Genomic DNA, 22,687 nt, shown 5'->3' on the forward strand with positions numbered 1-22,687 from the left:
GATTTTAACCTGAGTCCCAGCCATGGGAAAGTGCTACCTCATGAACTGTACCTTGTTTCTGTGTAAATTACTTCAGTCTTCACTTCTGTCCATCTGGAGTCTTTCATGAATAATATATCTAATTAGGTGACATGAAATACAAATACAATTCTCTTGTGTCATGACAGTTATTTTTGTTATTTGTAATTTTTCATTTAAGTAGTTTATCAGTGACTATAAAACTAATTCTAACACATATTTCTTTTTCTATGGTGGTCCCATTGATAGTTTTACTCATTCAAAAACTGGTACAGCATAGAATTACATTTATCCATTAAAACTGTTGTAGTCTCTCTGTGTATACACACACACACACACACACCCATACATATACATAAGCATATGTATGTGCATATATTTTTCCTGATGTGTGTCCTATCACTTAATCACTTTTTTAAAAAGATTTTATCTATTTATTTGGGAGAGAGAGGAAGAGAGCACACACACACACACACACACGAGGGGAGGAAGGGCAGAGGGAGAAGAAGAGGAAGAAAACCTCAAGCAGACTCCCCACTGAGCAGGGAGCCTGATGCAGGGCTGGATCCCAGGATCCCAGGATCATGACCTGAGCCAAAGGCAGATGCTTAACTGACTGAGCCGCCCAGGTGTCCCTCACTTAATCACTTTTAATGAAAAATGTTTGGTTCCTTTACATGCCATCCACTATGGCTGCCTGAATGCTTCTAAGTATAACTGTTTCCTCTTTTATTTACTTCCTTTCACTACCTCATTATTGGTATAAACATAGTTTCCACATTCTCATTTACTAGCATTATAATACCTAAGAGCAAAGGCCCAGTAAAGCTTTGTAGATGGGTGCTTTTTGTCTTCATATTTATTGAATGTTGCTAGCCCAGGCCCTGAGTCAGCAGGCTAGACAGTAGGATTGTAAAGATGTTAGGCTGTATTTTTTTTATTTCAATAAATATCTAGTGAATTTTTACCCTTATGATTAATATACACTATTTTTCGAAGTTTCAGGAAAGTTAAAGTCAGCCTCTCAGAGCCTGTTATTTATTGTTCTAGAAATCACTCACATGCTCAACTGTGCAATAGAGCAGAATTAATTCAGCTAGAAACAGAAAGAAACTGAGCAGTGTTGCAGATAATCTTGTGATTTCCATAGGCATAGACTGTTAAACATGACCCTGAAGAGATTTACACTGAGTCTCATTATGGTTCAGGAAGATGTTTGCATTCATACAGATGAGACCTTTAGGGATGCAGTAATAACACCCTGCAGATAGATTCATGATCCATAATTTTTCAGCTTATGTCTTGGTTAGTTTTCTGTTCATAACCAGAAACTCCTGTGTAGATGTATGTTATTTGGACTCACTATTTTCCTTTTAGATTAGGAGACTAAAGTTATCAAATAGTTTATAAACTAATTAAGTTAGGCACCTGGTTAAAAAAAAATGTCATTAGTAAATGAATGTGATTATTTTGATATCAGAGGTGACGCTAAATTTGAAATAAATTTGAAAAAATGATTGTTTCTTGTGATAATACATTACTTAAAATGCAAAATTATTTTAAGAGGAAAGGTGTTTTAAACTTTTCTGAAAAATATCTGAACTATCAGTGCTATAAAATACCCTTTAAATAATTTATTAGTTCATGATAAAAATGGATAGCCCTTCCATTTTTAAAAATTAATTCACAGTGCACTAAGTCATGAGTTAAGCTCCAATAGCATATTTCATACTACTTATAAGGTAGCCTTCTTGAGCTTTAAATTCAGGTAGACTGGATTAGTGTGGTAATATAATTTTATTTACATTAATAGTACTGAACAAAAATACAAGCACAAGAATCTACTTGGGGAGAGCATTTGGAGTGTGAATGTGAAGAGACATTAGACAATGAGTGTATTGCAAAATTAAGAGATCCTGGAAATCCTTTTTTTCAAAGCCAAGTCACATAAGAATATGCTCAATAAATATTCTTTGAATAAGTGAACAAGATAACCAGGAAAAAAAAATCACTGAATATTAATTCAAATGTATTGACCATATTGGGTAAAGAGTTCCCCTTGTTTACATTACCCGTAGTTGTCCCAAAGCCAAGATATCGACATGGAAATATTATACCCATAATTTCACCAAAACCGTATATTTTTATATCATAATTATAAAATGCTTTAAAGGGACACCTGGGTGGCTCAGTCAGTTAAATGTCTGCCTTTGGTTCAGGTCATGATCCCAGGGTCCTGGGATCAAGCCCTGCATGGGCTTCCTGCTTCTCCGTTTCCCTCTGCCTCTCCCTCTGTTTGTGTTTTCTCTCAAATAAATAAAATACTAAAAAAATAAAATAAAATGCTTTAAAATACATGTTTGGTGACATTACTTTACTCTCAATTCTATTAAGCAGCTTAAAACTCAGCTGAATTATACTTCATTGAGGACACAGTCATTTACTTTATTTTAATACAAAGTGATTTCCCCATGAATTTTCATAAATACCTATTTTTATTAAAAATTATAATTATATGTGCAACTTGAGACATGATCATAGGTTTTGGTTACTTATTAGTTTTGGTCCCTAAGGATTCAAACTCATAATTGAATCATCTTTTCCACTATTGACTTTCTTTACTGTTTGACAAGTTCACCATAACCAAAATGACCCATTACACTGGCTTATGCATCTACTTTGGTATGAATGGCAGCCCTCATCTACATAGTGCCCCTCCCCCTTGCTCCATTTCATTTTTCCTTTCCTAGCCATGGTGGCAGAATGTTTTTTTTTTTTTTAAAGATTTTATTTATTTACTCGACAGAGATAGAGACAGCCAGCGAGAGAGGGAACACAAGCAGGGGGAGTGAGAGAGGGAGAAGCAGGCTCATAGTGGAGGAGCCTGACCTGGGGCTCGATCCCGAAACACCGGGATCACGCCCTGAGCCGAAGGCAGATGCTTAACCGCTGTGCCACCCAGGCGCCCCCAGAATGTTTTTTGATGTCAATTATAGCAGCTCCATGGGAAGTGCATTCTCTTTTCCCACTCCCCTTTCACCCCTCTCGCACTTCTTACATGGACAGCTTTAGTTTTCATCTGACTACACTGCCATTAGGCATACTCTCTCTCAGCGCCTTCACTGTTACCGCCCTCTCTACGGTTTCCTTAATGGAACGGCAGAACTCTGCCTTTCTTGCTCAGTCACGTGCAGAAGCAGCTGAGGTGTCACGCCATGAAGATGACATGCAACTGCTTATGTGGAAATCTGACAAAGTACCCAGGCATAAAGAAAATGTGTGAGCAGTTATTAAACACACAGGATAGCACCAACTTGTGGCAATCTCCTAATATTAAGGGGGAGTCAGGTGAACCAGGGTCATACCCTAGCTTGGACTTCTTTCCTGGTATGACTCTAGACAAATCACTTAAGCTTTCTGAGATTCAATTCCTTACCTATAAGTAGGACTAATATTTCCTTCCTCTAAAAGCTGTTGTTAAAAGAGATATCTCAGTACCTGACATAGTTACATGAAGGGGAGTAGACTTTCTGAATAAAATTATATTCTTCATCCAGACAAAACTACTCCCAAATGAGCACAATTAATTATTGTGTTTGAAATGGAAAAAATAATGAGTCGTAGCATGACCCATTCAAGGGTCCTTGTAAAAACAGCTATGATTGAAGTCATCGGATAGCTGCTTATTTGTCATGTCAAGACTTTTCCAAATAGGAGTAATATTTTCATCTGAAGAGTGACTGCACATTTAAAACACACAATCAGAAAACCAGTGCCTGCCTGCAAATTATCTAGCATTAATTTGTCCTTTTTGCGGTGAAAAAGATATTCCAACCTCCCTGCCCTCCCCCCTGTGGTGGATGCAGCAGCCTGACTCCCCAGCTTCATCCCCACTCCTTGCAGCATAACTTTGTGCAGGCCAAAGGCTACAGCAAGACTCCTTTACAGCTTACCTTCTGAACACAATCGAGCTTTCACTCAAGAGAGGAGCTGTGGTAACACGTGAAAGGGAGATATCAGTGTCATGAGGCAGAGGCCACACTTCAGCTGCTTCTGCTATTTCTGCTGACAAGTGTCTTTGTGGAGGTTTTTGGTACCAGCCACAGCAGAGGTCTGAAATGCCCATGCTCTAAATCCATGGGTGTCAAATGGCGGGGACTATGGCGATCACTTGCCTGGCTCGGAGCGCACAGAGGAGTGTTGTCTTGGAAGCAGCAGCTGTGGTGGCCTTTCATGAACTCTGTGTCAAAATCATGGCAGAGGCACCAGTTCTTCGGCAGACCCTTTATGGGTATTCTGGGAGTCGTTTCTTGAAGCTCAGTGTAAAGTCTGCTCCCCTAACACTTCCAATTAGTTTGTAATTGAACCCTGACTAATATTCCACTGAAAGTCAAAAATCATACTACAATACTTTATCCCTAAAGATTTTGTAAATGCTTGAATACATTAGAAATTGTATAGCCAATCTTTTTTATTTTCATACAGACGCAGTTGGCTTTATTTTGATTGGCAAATATTATGTTCAGAATAATGCTTTCCATTTTGCATGTTTCTCTTTCAATAATAAATATTAAGAGATATTCCATGGATAGTAAATAATTGGAAGAAAGAATTTTCCCTATAAAAAAAAATCTTATTTACTTTTCACAGTGATTGTTTCTATATTCCTTCAAGTGTAACCAGTATATATATATATATATGTATGTATATATGTATATGTATATACACACACATTGGAAATAAATACTGCATGTATCTATGCATACACATTTCTTTCATTTATATCATTGATGTCAAAATTTAAAAGGAAAGTTAAAAGAGGCTGAAAGAGGGTGCCTGGGTGGCTCAGTTGGTTAAGTGTGTGCCTTTGGCTCAAGTCATGATCCCAGGATCCTGGGATCGAACCCCACATTGGGCTCCCTGCTCAGCGGGGAGCCTACTTCTCCCTCTGCCTCTGCCCCACCCCCTGCTTGTGCACACGTTCTCTCTCAATCTCTCTGTCAAATAAATAAATAAATATCTTTAAAAAAGGGGGGCAAAAAGAGAGAAAAGTAAATATTATAAAATGCCTATATTAAAAGGGGGTAGCCAAGAGGCAGTTTATCATGAGTCTGAAAAATTGAGTTTCAATTTCAGCTCCTCTTTGTACTCTCTGTTTTAATTAGTTAAAATAAGTCAAATAACCTCTCTGCGCTTATACATATCTCAAAGGATTGTTGTAAGAATAAATGAGATGAGAAATGTAAAGTGCGCAGCATAGAATGGGAACTTATTAAATGATTGAGTAATAGATAGTTATAAAGATATACTTTGTCTCAGTTTCGGCTGGGACTCAAAATGCTGAGAAAAACAACAATATGGGTACAAGTATCTCTACATCCCACCCAGAGGGACACAGCCTGTCAGGCACTATGAAATGATTTCTCCCAACCTTAATCGCTGTTTTTCTCCCAGGATATATAAGGAAGAGGCAAAAGATTCATGGGGAGCTTAGTGTTCCTGGAGATTGTGGTAAATATCATCAACCGTAAAGCAGTCTATTCTTTCCTTCCATAGAGACAGAGCTGTAGCTGGGCATGTGGCCGGAGCGTGTTTCTCAGGCTCTCACGTAAGTTGGTATGGCCAATGGAATGGTAGCAGAAGAGATGTGCGCCGCCTCTAGGCCAGGACCTTCAAGAGAGCGGATGTGTCTCGCTATGTGCCCCTCCTTTCTCAGTCTGAACACAGATGATGATGAGACTGCAGGAACTCATGTAGCTGAAGATGGAAAAAGTCCCTGAATGACTACCTGAAGAGAGCCAGCCACTTACTTAAACCCCACCCAGGACTATTATGGGAGAGCTAGGTAAACTTTTTTAAGCTACTGAAAGTTGGTGTTGCAGTTGTTATGATTTTCTAGACTACCTAACTCACACAGAGAGTCTAAATTATCTTGGAAAGAGTCGCTATAGTAGTAAGGCATTTCCCCCTTCCAGTTACTCATGAACGAGGTGAGGGGAACGTACACCATCTCGAGCCAAAATAGGGGCTGTGTGAAACAAATCATTTGGAATGCTTGCTTTATGTTCCCTGGAATCTGGGCACATGGAGACACTGGTAACTCTCTAAAACCTAGGGCAGACTAGATGGTAACAGAGGAAAGGCGCCAGGAGAAAGGAGAGAGAAATATGTTAAGTTTCCCAGAAACGAAGGTGCACTCCGCCAAAGGGGAGCAGCCTGCAGCCATCTTGATCGGGAATCATACCAAAAAGGGATGAAGAGGCGGACAGACCCAGCACTGGGCAGCCCGCTGGCAGCACACAGGCTTCAGAGGCAGTGGTCAGCTAGATGCCGTGTCTCCTGCCTCACCAGAACTGCGGTTAGAGGACTGTATCAGGAGGATCAGAGGCATTCACAAAGGCTCAGAGAGGAAAAGCAGTTGCCTATCTGTTGCCCACAGGGCCCTGAGGCCATGCGCTAACTGTACAAGTCAGGTGGTATCTGAGAGTTTCTCTCCCTGGCACTTCCCCCTTCTCCACTGTGTTGGAAGGGACAACAGCATCCATGGGGCGGGGAGGGTTGAAGAATTTAGACACCAAGTGTGCTTTCCTTGCTCTTTGCAGAATGCACAGCTGAGGCAGGCCCCAGCTGGGGAGAGATAATTTAGATTGTATAATAGATTAAACTGTAATGTTAGATTTGATGAGATTTTTAAATTTTTGAAATGAGATTGTTATTCTTTCTGAAAGAGACCAGAAAACCTTTGGGAACCGCTTGAGATTTCATCAGGGGTGGGAAAGATCAATTCCAAAGAACACTATTGGAAGGACGTAGTGTGGAGGACGATGGCTGCTCTCAACAATCATACAGTTGTGTCCAACAAGTTCAATAAACTGATTAAGCAGCTTTTGTCATTGATTACAGAAAAAATAATTGTCATTTCAAACTCCAACTGCCTGTGCTCACTTTTGGCTCTAAAGGAGTGGCACAAAAATTTTCCTGAGGTGGGTTACCTACCCATGTCAGAAATGTTTGGCAAACATTGTTAACAAAACGTCTTTCTTATGATACAAAGACAAGGTCCTTAGCCTTCAACTAGAGAATCCACAAGTAAGCTATATACTGAAAATTTGTAGTAGCCACATTAATTGGGTCAAATTGTCTTAAGAATATATTTTATTTTACAGAATAATATCAAAAATACTATTATTTCAACATGTAGCCAATGTAGAAATTGTTTATGAGCCCTTTCACATTTTTTAATACTAAGTCTTCAAGATTTGGTATGTATTTTGCATTTACAGCAATCTCAATTTGAACTAGCCACATTTCAAGTGCTCGGTAGCTATTATATTAGAACAGCACAGACTGGAGTTAATTTTGTTTCTTTTTTTTTTTTTAGAGAGTGTGGGGCAGGGGTAAGGGGGAGAGAAAGTCTTAAGCAGGCTCCTGCCCAGCACAGAGTCCAGTGTGGGGCCCCTCTCACAACGCTGAGATCATGACCTGAGCTGAAATTAAGAGTCAGATGCTCAACTGACTGAACCACCCAGTTGACCTGGAGTTAATTATCTTTAAATCTGCCTAAGAAATGAGCAGAAATACTGTATGACAAAGAAAGTAGAAAAGAGAGAGGGGAAGGAGAAAGAGCAGAAAAATGTTGGCCAAGGAGGAATTCTGAGAATGTGGAGAGAACAAATAATGTGTCAAAGCAGAAGGGTTCAGACCAGTGTCTGGTCCATAAAAAGTGCCCCATAAATGCCTGCCCATGTTACCTGAAACCTCCTTTCACCCTGACATTGATTGATCGATTGATCAATTAAAAGATAGATGATAGATAGATAGATAGATAGATAGATGATAGAGAGATAGAGAGATAGATTTACCATGTTACCATTTTACATCCAGCCCATCTTTTTCTACCTTTGCTCAAAGGTCTTTATCTAGGCATACCAGACCCATCATATGTCTGAGAACTTATTGTCTGCTAATGCTGGCAAAGAAAATAAATACATTTGGTTTGATGTAACTTTTGATTAAGGAACCCATGCTGTTTTTCCGTGACACTTATTTTTCGTCTAAAGGCTTACACCTTTATAGTGACCAAATACACTAATGTCATTCAAAATATACTAGTATCCTAGGAGAGAATATACTTAAAATTTTAAGCCTCATAGCTACTGTAATTTGATTCCTATATTAGATAAAGTGTCTTAAATGTGTAAGTATAAACTTGATGTGTAGATGAAACATTGACCATGCACTATTGCAGCACTCTGGAAAACCCTTTGCCACAGCTATAGTCAAATTTCTGTTCTTGAAAATATAATAGGGATTCATAGGTATTGTGTTAAATGAATATATAACGTGTTGTGTTCCCATAACTACTGTAACGAATTGCCACAAACTTGGTGGCTTAAGACAAAAGAAATTTATTGTCTCAGTTCTGGAGTCTGGAAGTCTAAAATGAGTATCAATGGGTAAAACTCAAGGTGTTGGCAGAGCTGCGCTTCTTCCAGAGGCTCTGGGAAGAATCGCTTTCTTGTCTTTTCCAGCTTTGGGTTGCTGCCAGCATTCCTTGACTTGTGACCACATCACTCTAGTCTCTGCCTCTGTGGTCACATTACCTCCCCCTCTTCTGGCTGTGCTTTGTCTTGTTCTTATGTCTATGTGAAATCTCCCTATGCCTCTCTCTTATAAAGACACGTATGATTGCATTAAGAGTCCACACGGATAATCCAGGAAAATCTCTCCGTATTAGTTTCCTAGGGCCGCAGTAGCAAAATACCACAATCTGAGTTATTTAAACAACAGAAATTTATTGTCTCTCAGTTCAAGAGGCTACAAGTCTGAGATCAAGGTTCAGAAGGTTTTATTCATTCTGAGGGCTGTGTGGGAGAATCCATCCCATGCCTGTATCCCCAGCTTCTGGGGGTTTACTAGCAATCTTTGGCATTCATTGGCTTGTGGTTACATCACCTTGATCTCTGCCTTCATCTTCTCATGATGTTCCCCTTTAATGTGTGTCTGTCTCGAACTTTCCCCTTTTATAAGGACACTGGTCATATCATATTAGGGGCTTACCCTACTCCAGTATGACCTCATTTTAACTAATAACATCTGCAACAATCCTATTCCCAAATAAGGTCACATTCTAAGATACTGGGATTAACACTTCAACATCCGAATTTTGATGTGACACAATCCCATGTAACACTGATATTCTTAAGATCCGTAATCTCATCTGTAAATATCCTTTTTTCAAATAGGTAACACTCACAGGTTTCAGGATTAGGATCTGATATCTTTGTGTGCCCATTATTCTGCCTACTCCAAATAAGCATGGAAATTTCTTGAGCAAATTTTAAAAAGAAGGAGGAGAAAAAGGAAGACAGAGGAGAAAGAGAGTCTGAGTTTTAACAAATTCTTTACCAAGCACTGATTCTCTCCTAAGCACCTAATTCACCAAACTATCTCAAGTATTTGCCTCCACTACTTGCCTTAATGAAGCACAATATTAGATGCCTCACACTATACGTGGAGCCATGACCACTGTAACGGGGTCAGTTTTCAAGCAAGAGAATCCCACTCAAACCTGATGCTGATCCTGACTCAATTCTGATTATTTCTGAGAGCTTAGATCTGGGCCAGGCTCTAAAAAGTTTGAGAAGGGTTTCATTTCTTTACATCTACCACTTTTTTGTCAGAGGGAATCGGGGGGAAGAGAGTGCCCCTTCATTTTTCCTTCTGATTCCAGGTGTCCTGGGATGACCCCTGCTTTGTGGCTAGCACCCTTATTTCACAAACCAGCTTCTGGGAGAAACCTCTAAGTTCTTGGAATATTCTGCCTGAGAAGAGTGTATTTGTATACCTAGGGCCTTCAGCCTTGTGAGATAGTTTGTGCTCACAATGTGACTTACTGTGAATGCGTCTTTCTGTTTACCTGGGATCTTGGGCCATGCTGTATCATTTTGACCTCTGGAGGGGCTACAGCCTGAGTAGCCGAGATCAGTCATGTGGCTGCTCTGTGCCTGCATAACTAATCTGCAATAAAAACTCTGGACACAAGGTTTAGGTGAGCTTTCCTCATTGAAAATAATTAGCACACATCACACATTGTTGTTGGGAGGTTTAAGAGCTGTCCATGTGACCCCACTGGGAGGGAGCAACTGGAAGCTCATTCCTGGTTTCTCCTGGACTCCAAACTATGCACCTTTTTTCTCTGTTGATTTTTTAACTGTATCCTTTCTCTGTAATAAACCATAACCATGAGTCTAACAGTTTTTCTGAGTTCTGTGGGTATTTCTAGCAACTCACCAAGCCTGAAGATGGCCTTGGAGACCCTTGACATGTTATTACAAACTGTTTACCATAGTCATACCTTATACCTTAATATTGCAGGGAATACCTTATTTATTTTTTTGCATCAGCCTCTAAGAATGGAAGATGCTCACCAAAGTTAGTTAACTTGCACAGACTCACACAGCAAATGGTAGAGCTACAAAGCAAGCTGAGGCTAGACTGACTCCAAAGAAATGCTCTCAATCACTGTGTTTTATATTCGCATGGACTGAGTGATGTGATGACCTAACTTTAATAAAATATACATTCACTTAGATGATCTAAGAATGTTTTCCAATATAAAATAACAATTTCAAGGTAAGTTCAGGGGTTTAAGAAGTAGCATGTTAGCCATTCAAGTTTATATAATAAGAGATAAATAAGTGCCCTTTTGATAAGATCCAAAGGAGAACTGCATCCTTCTTTGTCTTTTCTCTCTGCCTACGAGACTCTAAGAGATCCTCAAGGAAGGCTCTGGGAGGATTTTTATTTCTACAGTCATAATTGGGTCTGCTGTTCCATATGTATCTTTCTGCCTTATGTTATCTCCTGTTTTCATGGGCTTGCATGAATTTACTGGATGGTTATATATGGTTTATAGAAAGCTGAAGGTATTCATGGATTTAACATTGGTGCAAAGAATCACAAAGTTTGGCCTCTAATTTCTTATAACCATTTCATTGTCTCCATTTTGTTTCATTTCCATGGGTAGGGTTTTAGTAACTCCATTTTTTCTCACTACATAATTCAGTAACTTTAATAAACTCATCTACTGACTGAGCACCATGTTAAAAATCCATGCACAATTTCTTCAGAGCAGCACTTTATTACCAGTTTTACTGTAATGCAATATTAATATAAAATGATGACACTTGGACTGTGGAGGCAGTATTGTGCATTTACAATAATATTTATACAAATAATTAAAGTTTCATTTTATTGGATAGGGCATGTCTATACAAGGGGATCTTTTTCACAAATTAACTGAAAAAAAATTAAAAGACCATATTGGCCATCATGGACTCTATCTGGATTTTCTCTGATTGGACTGCAGGAAAATCTAGTTTCAAATATTGCATCTGTCATCTGTACTTCATATCAAGGAATTAATCAAACTGACGGTGGAGAGAGTTTTTTGAATGTTCATTATTTCAGCTATTAATTTTTAAAAGCAGCAAATGTTGCAAGTCAATAGCATCCATAAAAATTGATTTATTGTGCAATTTCCTTCATACTCCTGGAAGCCAAGAGCAGATTCTGTGTATCTAATGCTTTCTATTTCTAAGCCACTCTCTTCACATCCATTTTTTTAAGATAAATTATTTAGATGAAAGAAATGTAATCCTGTTTGAATTCCACTGATTTGAATTCATAGGAACTGACCACATCAAGGAAATGTGAAATTTAGCATGAAAAAGAACTACACACAGAAGCAATTACATTGTGAAAAATCACAGAAATGTAATTTATATTAAAAAGTGCAAAAGAGTCTTGATCAATCACATTACTTCTGTGATATAGGTAGCCTCACACTATGTTCTGATAGAGCCTGGGACAGCAGGGACCCCTGATGTCATTTATACTGCCAATGTCTCAATTAAGACAGATCATTTCCTTTAGACACAGAACTCACATGCCATCCTGGAATTGTTTACCATTAAATATATTTGCACTTCAATTTCAGAACTGAATCTAGAGTTGGTCAATCTGTGTTCTGATCCAGGTTCTGCTCAATAATTATAGCTATGTTTTCTTGGACAACACTTAATCCTCCGAGTTGCAGTTATCTTCTCTGTGATACATAGATTACAAAGTATATGCAATAGGTTTTTCTAAAGAATTAAGCAAGAATGATAAGATAATATTTATAAAAGCATTTATCACAGCACTGTTCGTTAAATGTGATTATTCTTCTACCCAGCAATGTCCAGGTCTCAAATAATATAAATGAATTATGAAAAATAAGTATTCCGTAAAATGCCATTTCTACTAACTGGTATTATTTCCTCTTTAACCAACAATGATTATTATGCTAGTAGCTCTGAAATCCAAAGGAAAATTCATGGCTCTAAATAGTCCTTTGTGGTACAAACTGGTGATATAAAACCTTGATACCAATCAAACCTAGGGTCCCTTCTGCTCCTCCCATATGTTTCCTGCCCCTTACTACAAAGAATGTTATTCTCCATACTTACAATCCCCTCTCCCCAGGGCCTGCAAATCGAAATGATAGCAATTCCACCCAATACCACTTATGATTTTCAAAACTAAAGAGACAAGAGTGGGCTCTGTGTGGGAATTGAGCGTCAGGGACAGACCTGGTGAGATCCTGTCATATTGTGTCTGGAGAGAGCTTCCATGTCCAGCTGGCTCTACTCTGCTAAGAGAGACAAAAGAATAAACTGGTTTTAAACAAAGGCAGAACTCCAAACCTCTCCAGACACTTCCTGCTGCTTACAACTCCATCTTTATCATGTAGGAAATGTCAGTTACTATCCAGGCAAGGAAAAGCCAATATATCTTAAGTATTTTTTTCATGTATTGTAGTTACCAAAAACATTATATCTACTTCTATAAGGATGATCAAGCAGAGAAAAAGAACTGGCATATTTTTTTAAAAATAGGCTGTTCAAAAGAGGGAAATCATTTGAGCATTCAGAACATATGTTCACCAGTGTATCACAATTATTACAGAAAATTAGAGATAATTTTTTAAAACTAATAGAGATTCTAAATGAGGCTCAAGAAAATTTTACAGTCACAAAAGATGTTGATATAGTGTTACAGTTTTGGAAATTTAAAACAATATTTGCTGAACTAAAAAAAAAATTAATTGTTCCTAAGGAGAGCATTTTCAATATCCATAAAACAAAATTAGTACATTAGAAGACTAGAACTCAAAGACAAATAATGATAGAATGGGATTAGAGAACTATGATCAATGAAGGATACATTTATATGATCCAATATATGTATAATTTGAATTTTAGAAGGAAGCAATAGAATTTATAGGAGAAAAGCAATAATAAAATAAATAATATAATAAATTTTCTGAGCTGACCAAAGACCTATGTATTAGTTTTCTATTACTTCTAAAATAAAATACCACAAACTTAGTGGCTTAAAACAACACAAATTCATTATCTTACAACTCAGTATGTTAGAAGTCTGACACGGGTCTTACTGGGATAAATCAAAGTGTCAGCAGGTTTGCATTTCTTTCTAGAGACTCTAGAAGAGATTCTGTTTCCTTGACTTCTCCCACTTCTAGAGGCCACCCACATTCCTTGGCTCATGGTCCCTTCCTTCACCTTCAAAGCTAGCAACTATACATCTCTTGGACCCAGCTTCACTTGTGATATTTTTCTGACCATGGCTGGGAAAATTTCTCCACTATTAAGGCTCCTTGTGATTAGATTGGACATCCTCGGAAAATCCAAGATAATCTCCCCATCTCAAGGTTCTTAATTTAATCTCAGATCAAAGTCTCTTTTGCCATGAGAGGTATCATATTCACAGGCTTCAGGAGTTAAGATGTGAACATTTTTGGAGGGCCATTATTCTGCCAACCACAACCTATGTATCCATAAGGAAAGAGTTCACTGAGTGCAGGGCAGAACTAATGAAAAGACACTCACGCTTACAGTTAATGTAAATTACAAGGACAAAGAGAACATTTAACAAGCATCCGATTTTAGAGCCTGGTTATCAGAAAAGGGAAGAATAACGTTAGCATAAAACCCGTGAAACACTATGATCCAGAAAACTGTCTTAGATTGGTTATGGTGAATAATATAAGATACTGTTTCAATGCTCCATATCTCAGTGGCTTAATACAGTGAAATTACTTTTTGCTTATGTAAAACCCAGCAGGCGTTTCTGAGCAAGTGGTTTTCCTGTACTCATTCAGAGACTTGGATTCCTCTTTGGGGTTCCACCTTCTTCCAGGTCTTCAGAGACTTCTCCTTTCAGTCAGTAGATAGGAGAGAGAATGGAGAAGCTTGTAAGGGTTTTATGGGACAAACATAAAATGTGACATCTGTTGCTTCCACCTAATGTCCCATTACTCACATAGCCATGGTTAACTTCCCAGAAAGCTTGTAAAACAATGCCCAGGAGGAACCAAAGTGGGTTTTGATAAAACACAGCTCTGTCGGTGACAGGTGGTACAACTCGCTTTTTTAGGATAAAAGACTGATTCCCCATAATTCTATTTACTGCCCAATTAACATTCATTTGACTCAAATACACACACACACACACACACTCACACACACACGTTTTTAGATATGCAAAAAATTATTCATCATACCTCATGAAATTTTCCTAAAAAATTACCTAAGGAATCAAATAGATGAAAATCAGAATACACAACTTATAATCAGAAATCACATATATGAATTTTTTTTAAACACTCAAAAATTTCTCCAGAGTAGGAATTGATAACAAAACATGAACTACTTGGTAATTACCAAGTGACCTGTTGTAGACTGTGAACATCTTCAGGGAGTCATTATTCTGTGAGGGGTCTGCGTGAAAATCTGATTCTATTTCTTAATAGCTGTGTGAACCTAGGCATGTCACTTAGCCTCCAAGTACCTTTCTCCTTCAAGTAAAAAGGAAATACTATTAATTCCTATTTATAAGATTGCTGTAAGGAGTAAATTAGGTAAATCATGTAAATAATGATAGCAAACATTAATAAAGCACAGTCTAAGTATTAGGCACTTTCCATATATTTTCTAAGTACTTGGTACATTGTCTTATTTTTATTAACTAACATATCAAAGATAAAGTAAATGTGAAAATTACAGAGTATGTAAAAATCAAGTATAATAAGAAAATACAGTCATAAGGGAATAACTAAATAATATATTTATAAATTATATCTTAAAATATGTTAATTAATACACTAATTTTTCTCTTCAGAAATACCTATTCTAGTATTTAACCAATGAGCTGAACTTCTAGCGTCAATAACTGTTCTTTCCATTTGTAGAAATTATGTATGGCTATTTTATAAATTCACATTTATTTATTTATTTATTTATTTATTTATTTATTTATTTGACAGAGATAGAGACAGCCAATGAGAGAGGGAACACAGGCAGGGGGAGTGGGAGAGGAAGAAGCAGGCTCCCAGTGGAGGAGCCTGATGTGGGGCTGGATCCCAGGACTCTGGGATCACGCCCTGAGCTGAAGGCAGACGCTTAACTACTGAGCCACCCAGGCACCCCTCACCTTAAATTTTTTAATAGTGTCCTGGTTTTCATAATAGTTTCAATTCTTCTTTTATTTTTCTAATCTTATCATAATTGTTTTCTAGTCTCCTCTGCATTTTCTGTAATCTGAAGTTTGCCCTGTGCTAATTATACTGTTGGTGGCATCTGCTGATTCCACCTCATAATTTGTTTCTAATATAATTTGCATTTCTCTGTGAGCTCATGATCTTTAGATCTTTACTTTGATGTTTTTTATTTGCTTTTCTTGTGGGCCCTGAGGTGTGAAAGAACGCTTCAGAGCAGTGCTGAGCTCGTGCCGACTCTCTGAGTGTCTGGTGGTTCTGTACTGGCGTAAAATTTTAATTTCTTTACTTGCAGCCAAATTACAAAAGTGTCCTACCTTTAGGTCTCGAAGCTGAGCTTGGTGAGGCTGAGGTTTTGACTTTTTTTCATTTTGCCCAAGGCTGTAGATACAGGCAAACTTCCTCATCCCTTCTTTGGCTTCTGAACAGAAGGGAACCTCTTAAACGCTCCTGACTTATACAGGTGTATTGGTTTTGGATTCCTGTCTCTCTTCCTATCGGACTGAGGCCACTTATTCTAATTCTGTGGGTCAATAGGACCCAGCCCCCAGCTTCTTGGGCATCTATTATAGTTAAAAGTGCTGGAGTGGCCAGGTAATCTGTTCTCAGACTTACTACATCGACTTTGCCTTTTCTTATTCATGGAACCAGAGATGTTCCTTCCCTCCTTCTTTGTTTTCTTAACGAAATGGTGTTTTTTTAAAAGACCTGGTATTTTTTTAAAGTTACGTTTTATTTACCATTTAAAAAGTATTTATAGCAGAGGGAACAGGAGAGGGATCATTTTAACTTGTCATGTTTAGGTTTATAACCCCTACATTAGAATGAGGTAGTTTGACAATGAGAGCAAATTAAGAAAAAGGGCACTCTTATTTAATAATTTAAATTATTATTAATAATTTATTTAATGTTTAATTAAATTAAATTTAATAATTTAATGTTTAAAAGGTACAGTAAATTGTGGGAGATACAGTGGAGGATCTTAGTCCTTATGGAGCTAATATGCTAACAAAATGAAAAAAAAATGCCAAATAAAATATAGCAACTGAAGCCAGTAGGGTATTAAATAAATAAAGCACTATAGACACTTGGATTTAGTCCTGAAATTTAAAGACATTAGGATATATCTTAATGACATTAAAATAATCAACTTATTGGTTGATAATATGATCATATTATAGTCTTCTCAAATGATGAGACTTTTAATACATGTCTGATGAAAATTCAAAGTATGCTAAGGCTTGATAGTTATTTAACATAAAACAAGTTTCACTAAGAACCAACAGTTTCTGTCATTTTAAAAACTGAGGTATTACCTGTGAAATAACACAACAAGTATATCTGTGATGTGGTTTTCCACGTTATTCAGGAAAATTCCAGTCATGCAGTTAGAGAAGAAAAATAATATATCAGTTTTAGGAATTAATGTAAAATATCCTTATTTGTAAATAATTGCCTAATTAAAAAAAGATTTAGTTGAAAAAAGTTTTGAAACACAGAAAATCTTAGTAAGCTGGCTATTAAAATATAATTTTAGAATATAAACTGGACAAAACTATCCCGATTACGTTAACATTTTATAACTTTCCATGGGCTTGAGAGAAGACAACTCTACCAAGGAAGAAAAGAGAGATGACTTGAGTTAGTAAAGTGACAAGAAGTCTCAATATTTAAAGATGTCAATTCTCTCAATTAACTTATAAATTGTGTGGGAAGTCATCCTTCTGATGAATTTTGGAGAGAACTTGACAAAAATAATTATTAAGCTAATTTGTAAGACTGAATGGATAAGAATGGCCAATAATGAAAAACCAGCATAATGATAGTCATGGTGAGAAGATCTGGCTTTACAAAATATAAAAATGTATATAAACTTACAGTCATTAAAATGTGTATCTGGAAGACAGAGAAATGGAATAGAACACTAATCTAGAAATGGACTCAAGTCAAGATGTAGCATATGATAATGATAGCCTTTTAAACCAGCGGGGGGAGAAAAAATTAATAAATAGTATTTGATAGCTGAATAAGTTAGCATTCTATTATTTCACCGGACTATTTCCTAGAAGTGTTGAAGACAAATATATTTTTTAAATGACTACAGAATTTGGGGTGCCTGTTTGGTGCAGCCAGTTAAGCGTTCAACTCTGGGTTTTGTCTCAGGTCATGATTTCAGGGTGGTGAGATCAAGCCCTGTGTTGGGCTTTCCTCTCAGCACAGAGTCTGCTTGGGATTCTCTCTCCTTCTCCCTCTGCCCCTCCTGCTTTACTCTCTCTTCTAATAAATAAGTACATATTTTTAAATATTTACTACGAAATTTTAAGGGTAATGTGTAACTTTTTTTTGACATGCGTGACTTTTATATAAACGTTGACAGTGAGATAAAATTTACCTATTCTACCTTGCTCTCTCTCTCTCTCATGCATGCACACATACATGGGATGGAAAAATGGAGAGACTGAGTGACATAAAAATAAAACACTGTTCTAGGCTACAGTATCTTTAAAAAATTTGACAACAAAATAGAACCAATATTTGTCATGAAAACATGTGTGTATATATATGTATATATATGTTCATATACAAATACATATACATGTCAGCTAACAAAAACATATAATAAATTAAGCAAAGATAAAACGTGTATTAATCAGGATAGGTAGGCTAAATCACATAGAGATAACAAATACCACACAAGCTGGTTGGCTTACAACCATAAAGGTTTAGTTCATGTCCATCACGAGGTAGCTACAGCCCTTCTCCACCTTGTCTTCCTGATGGGATCCGGTTAATGGAGCAAACTTCTTCTGGAATCTTTCTGCTGTTGTAGCAAGGAAAAGAGATTCTGAGCAATGATCTCACTGTTAAAGCTTCCATTTGGAAGTGACACGTATTATTTCCACTCATTTTATTAATCAAAGCAAGTCATATATACAGCCATCCCTACATTTCAGAGGATGAGAGTTTATAATCTGCCTATGCGGAGTTGTACCATACAGAAGGGTACCAAATATGGATGAACAGTAATTTAATCTGCCACTCCCACTGAGGGAGAAAACCCAATTCTCATCCAAGCACAACAATGAGCTTAAACTTCAAATCTCTGAGAGCTGCCACATTGTCCCTATACCACGTTTGAATAGGTTCCTCTTAAACTGGAAACTTGTAAACTAAATACAAATTGTATGTCCCGTGTCCTAGCATCCCCACATACACACACTGTTGGAGCAGGAATCGATCACCCCACAGTACAATTCTCATTGAGAAATGAGACAAAATGGAGAGACACAGCAGCCTGTGGTCTGCAGCAAAGCTGAAACCCCACAGGACAGATGTTGTAATTTCCCCTCGTTTGTGGATGAAGAATATTCCTTGTATAAACTTTCATCATCTTCCCTGGGAGTAGTTATGCGTACAATTTTTCTCTGTACCCTTGTCTCTTTTCTCTGGGAATTTCTTCCTTTTCCCTTTTCCTCCTCGATTATTTCTGAAATGACAACAAATTACAGAGAACATTTTTTCTTTGTATTGTGATTATTGTTTAATTGTGGTAAGCACTCTTAACATGAGATCCTTCACTTTAGCAAAATTCAAGTGTACAGTCCATTATTGTTACTTATGGCTACAATGCTGCATAGCAGATCTCTAGTGCTTGCTCGTCTTACTTAACTGAAACTTTTTACCTGTTTTAGTTGATTACAAATTCCTGATGTCTCTCTCCCCTGCACCAGGCCGTGGTAACCACTATTCCAGTCTTTGATTTTATTTATTTGACTATTTTAAATTTCTCATCTAAGTGAACTGGTTCAGTACATGTCTTTCTGTCTCTGGCTTACAGTACTTAGTTGACATAATGTCCCTAAGGTCAATCCATGTTGTCAGATATCATAAAATAGCCCCCCTTTTAACGACTGAAGAGTATTCCCTTGTATGGATATATCACATTTTTCTTATCCATTCCTCTGTTGATGGACATTTTTTTCCACTTCTTAGCCATTGTAAATAGTGCAGAAAAGAACATGGGAGTGCAGATATCTCTTTGAGATTCTGATTTCAATTCCTTTATACCCAGAAGTGGGATTGCTGGATCACATGGTAGCTCTATTTTTTTTTTAAGATTTTATTTATTTATTCGACAGAGATAGCCAGCGAGAGAGGGAACACAAGCAGGGGAAGTGGGAGAGGAAGAAGCAGGCTCACAGCAGAGGAGCCTGATGTGGGGCTCGATCCCATAATGCCGGGATCACACCCTGAGCCGAAGGCAGACGCTTAACCGCTGTGCCACCCAGGCAGCCCGGTAGCTCTATTTTTAATTTGTTAAGGAACCTCTACTGTTTTCCATAGTAGTTACACTATCTTGCATTCCCACCAACAATGTGAGGGGGTTCCAGTTTCTCCACATCTCACCAATACTTGTCTTAAGTTTTGTTTGTTTGTTTTTCTATAGGGTGGTTTTTTTGCTTTTTGGGTTTTTTGGGGGGGGGTTGTTTTTGTTTTTGTTTCTGTTTTTTGATAATAGCTATCCTGGTAAGTGTGAGGCAATATCTTACTGTGGTTCTGATTTGAAGTTTCCTGATGTTTAGTGACAATGAGCATTTTTTCATATGCCAGTTGGCCATGGGTATGTCAAAGTTGATATACAAAGAAAACAATAATCACAATACAATTCAAATCCTAATAAACCTAACTTGGTTAGTAGTCCTTTTGTTATTGAACCGTATGAGTTACTTATATATTTCAGATATTAACCCCTTAACAAATATACGGTTTACAAATATTTTCTCCCATTCTGTGGGTTCTTTTCATTCTGTTGATTGATTCCTTTGTTGTGCAGTACATATTTTCCTTAAGCTTTCTCAATTATTAGGTGCCCTAGGATTATCTTAATTCTCAGTCATAGTCTCATTGAGGGCAGGTTGTTGGCAGTTTTGACCATTCAGTTCAAAAACATATTCGGCTTCTCGTTTATTTGCTTTCAATTAGCCTCATGTGCCAGAACTCACATTCACAGTGTTTTCAGGACTTGACTTTACACTTAATCATGGGGAGCGTGAATTTATCAGGCTGAGATTTGGGAAAGTTATCCCTCTAGTCTCTTCTACCTGAATATACTGGGTGGTAACAACAAATTTTGTTTTAATAATCTTGATTTGCACCTTGATATGAGGCTGAATTTAATTATCCTTCATCACTCAAAGGTTTTTCAGTTCTGTTTTTCCCTAGTTGATGATGAAAAGCAGTTGCATCTTCCAACACTGTGATATCAGTATTTCTAGACTCTTTTCTCTGTGGCAAGCAGGTAAATTCTTTGAAAAATTCATTTCCTTTTTAAAGTTTCTTGCTAAATGAACCAAATAGTAACTAAGACATGCTGGTACCATTCTGTTTCCAGGTTCTTCACCAAGTAACACACTCTTTTGCTTCAAAATCTGACTTCCAAGTTAGGAATGCTTCACCATTGCATGACACAGATCACCATCCATTGGCCTCTGATAATAATTTATTTGCTGACCATTTGCCAGTCCTGAATTGAATGCTACTTATCTTGTTGTTGTTGTTATTGCTCATTTGTGGTTCAGGTTTTTAAATTATTCATAAAAATCTAGGTTATGCTAAGAAAACAAGTCACCCCAAACTATCACTGACTCACAGCAATAAAAATTTAGTTCTCACTCACATTATGTGATCATTACGTGACAATGGTTGCTGCTCTCAGGAATAGCTTCTCCACCAGAACACTTCTCTCCAGGCACAGCTTTTCTTCAAGATATCAGTCTCATGGCAGAAGAAAAGAGAAAATGTAAAGGAAGAACTAATTCTTAAAATTTCTGCAGCCACACCTGAGTTCACTGGTGCTGCGATGCATCCTCCTCCAGGGGAGAAGCACCTTAGGAAGAAGCACGGAATATGGAGAAAATATAAACCAGCCTCCCAATATGGGCGAATCGCATGCAAATGCAAATGACCAAAACATGCAAATGAAAATGACCCAAAAAGACCCAAAAAATGATCCAAATATAACTCTGAAAATAATAAAGCCTTATTGCCACTTTCCCCCCAAAAGTTGGGAAATAGTTTTGAGAAATGGTAATACCCAGTATATAAAAGGTTGGGGGGGGGGGGAAGGCACTATAACATCTTTCTGGGGAATGTATAATGAATAAATTCATATAATTCTCAGGGAGGCATTTGGACAACACTGAAGAATAGCCTTTAAAGTGGGCATACCCCTCGTGCCAAAGTTTCCCCTTTTCAGCGATTATCTAAAACAACTATGAGAAGATGCAAAAATATATGTTTGTATATAGAAAGTATTTCATGATAGGATAGTAACAGAAGCATTATTAATATTAATGAAAAATTGGAACATTTGCAATGTTTAATAATAAGATAATTAAATTAAAGTACGATTTATTATTAGAATGAACTATAATGTGGCCATTAAAATAATATTAAATTAATCCCTGGTAGGAATAGATGTGTTTGTTATATTGTTAAGTAAAACACCATATTATTCAACAGTATGCATTATGGAAATAGAAAATTATAAAGGCCCAAATACTTTGATTCAGTCTTGATTAAAATTATAGTTGAAACCATATGCCATAATTTTCAAATGGTGCTTAGTGGAAAATTTTGGCTTTAATAATCTGTTTACATTGTGAGTCTCTGAGAATGCAGAGCAGGGACTTGGCTATTACCCTTTGTTTAGAAAGATAAGGAAGAAGGCTAAAGAATATTTGCATTCCATTACCATAAATATTAAGTTAAATCTATACTTTTCTTGTATCTTGTCATCATAAAGTTGAGTTTCTTTCTGTTTACTAAAAAGGACGAAGGGCTTTGTGTAAAATTCATAGTTCCGCTTTAATAGTTTTTTTTTTCCCCTCAAGAATTGTTGGCTCATAACCTTGAGACAACACACGTTTGTTCAATGAACCACAGTTGTAAGAATGTTTACTGTAGATGACTCCTGTTAACTTGAAGTTGTAAACCAGGTTTGTCCTAAGTGGTTGAATTTGCTCACCAACTTTATGGTAATTAAGT

This window comes from Ursus maritimus, unplaced genomic scaffold (assembly GCF_017311325.1).
Source record: "Ursus maritimus isolate PB19 unplaced genomic scaffold, ASM1731132v1 scaffold_13, whole genome shotgun sequence".
Lineage (NCBI taxonomy): Eukaryota > Metazoa > Chordata > Mammalia > Carnivora > Ursidae > Ursus > Ursus maritimus.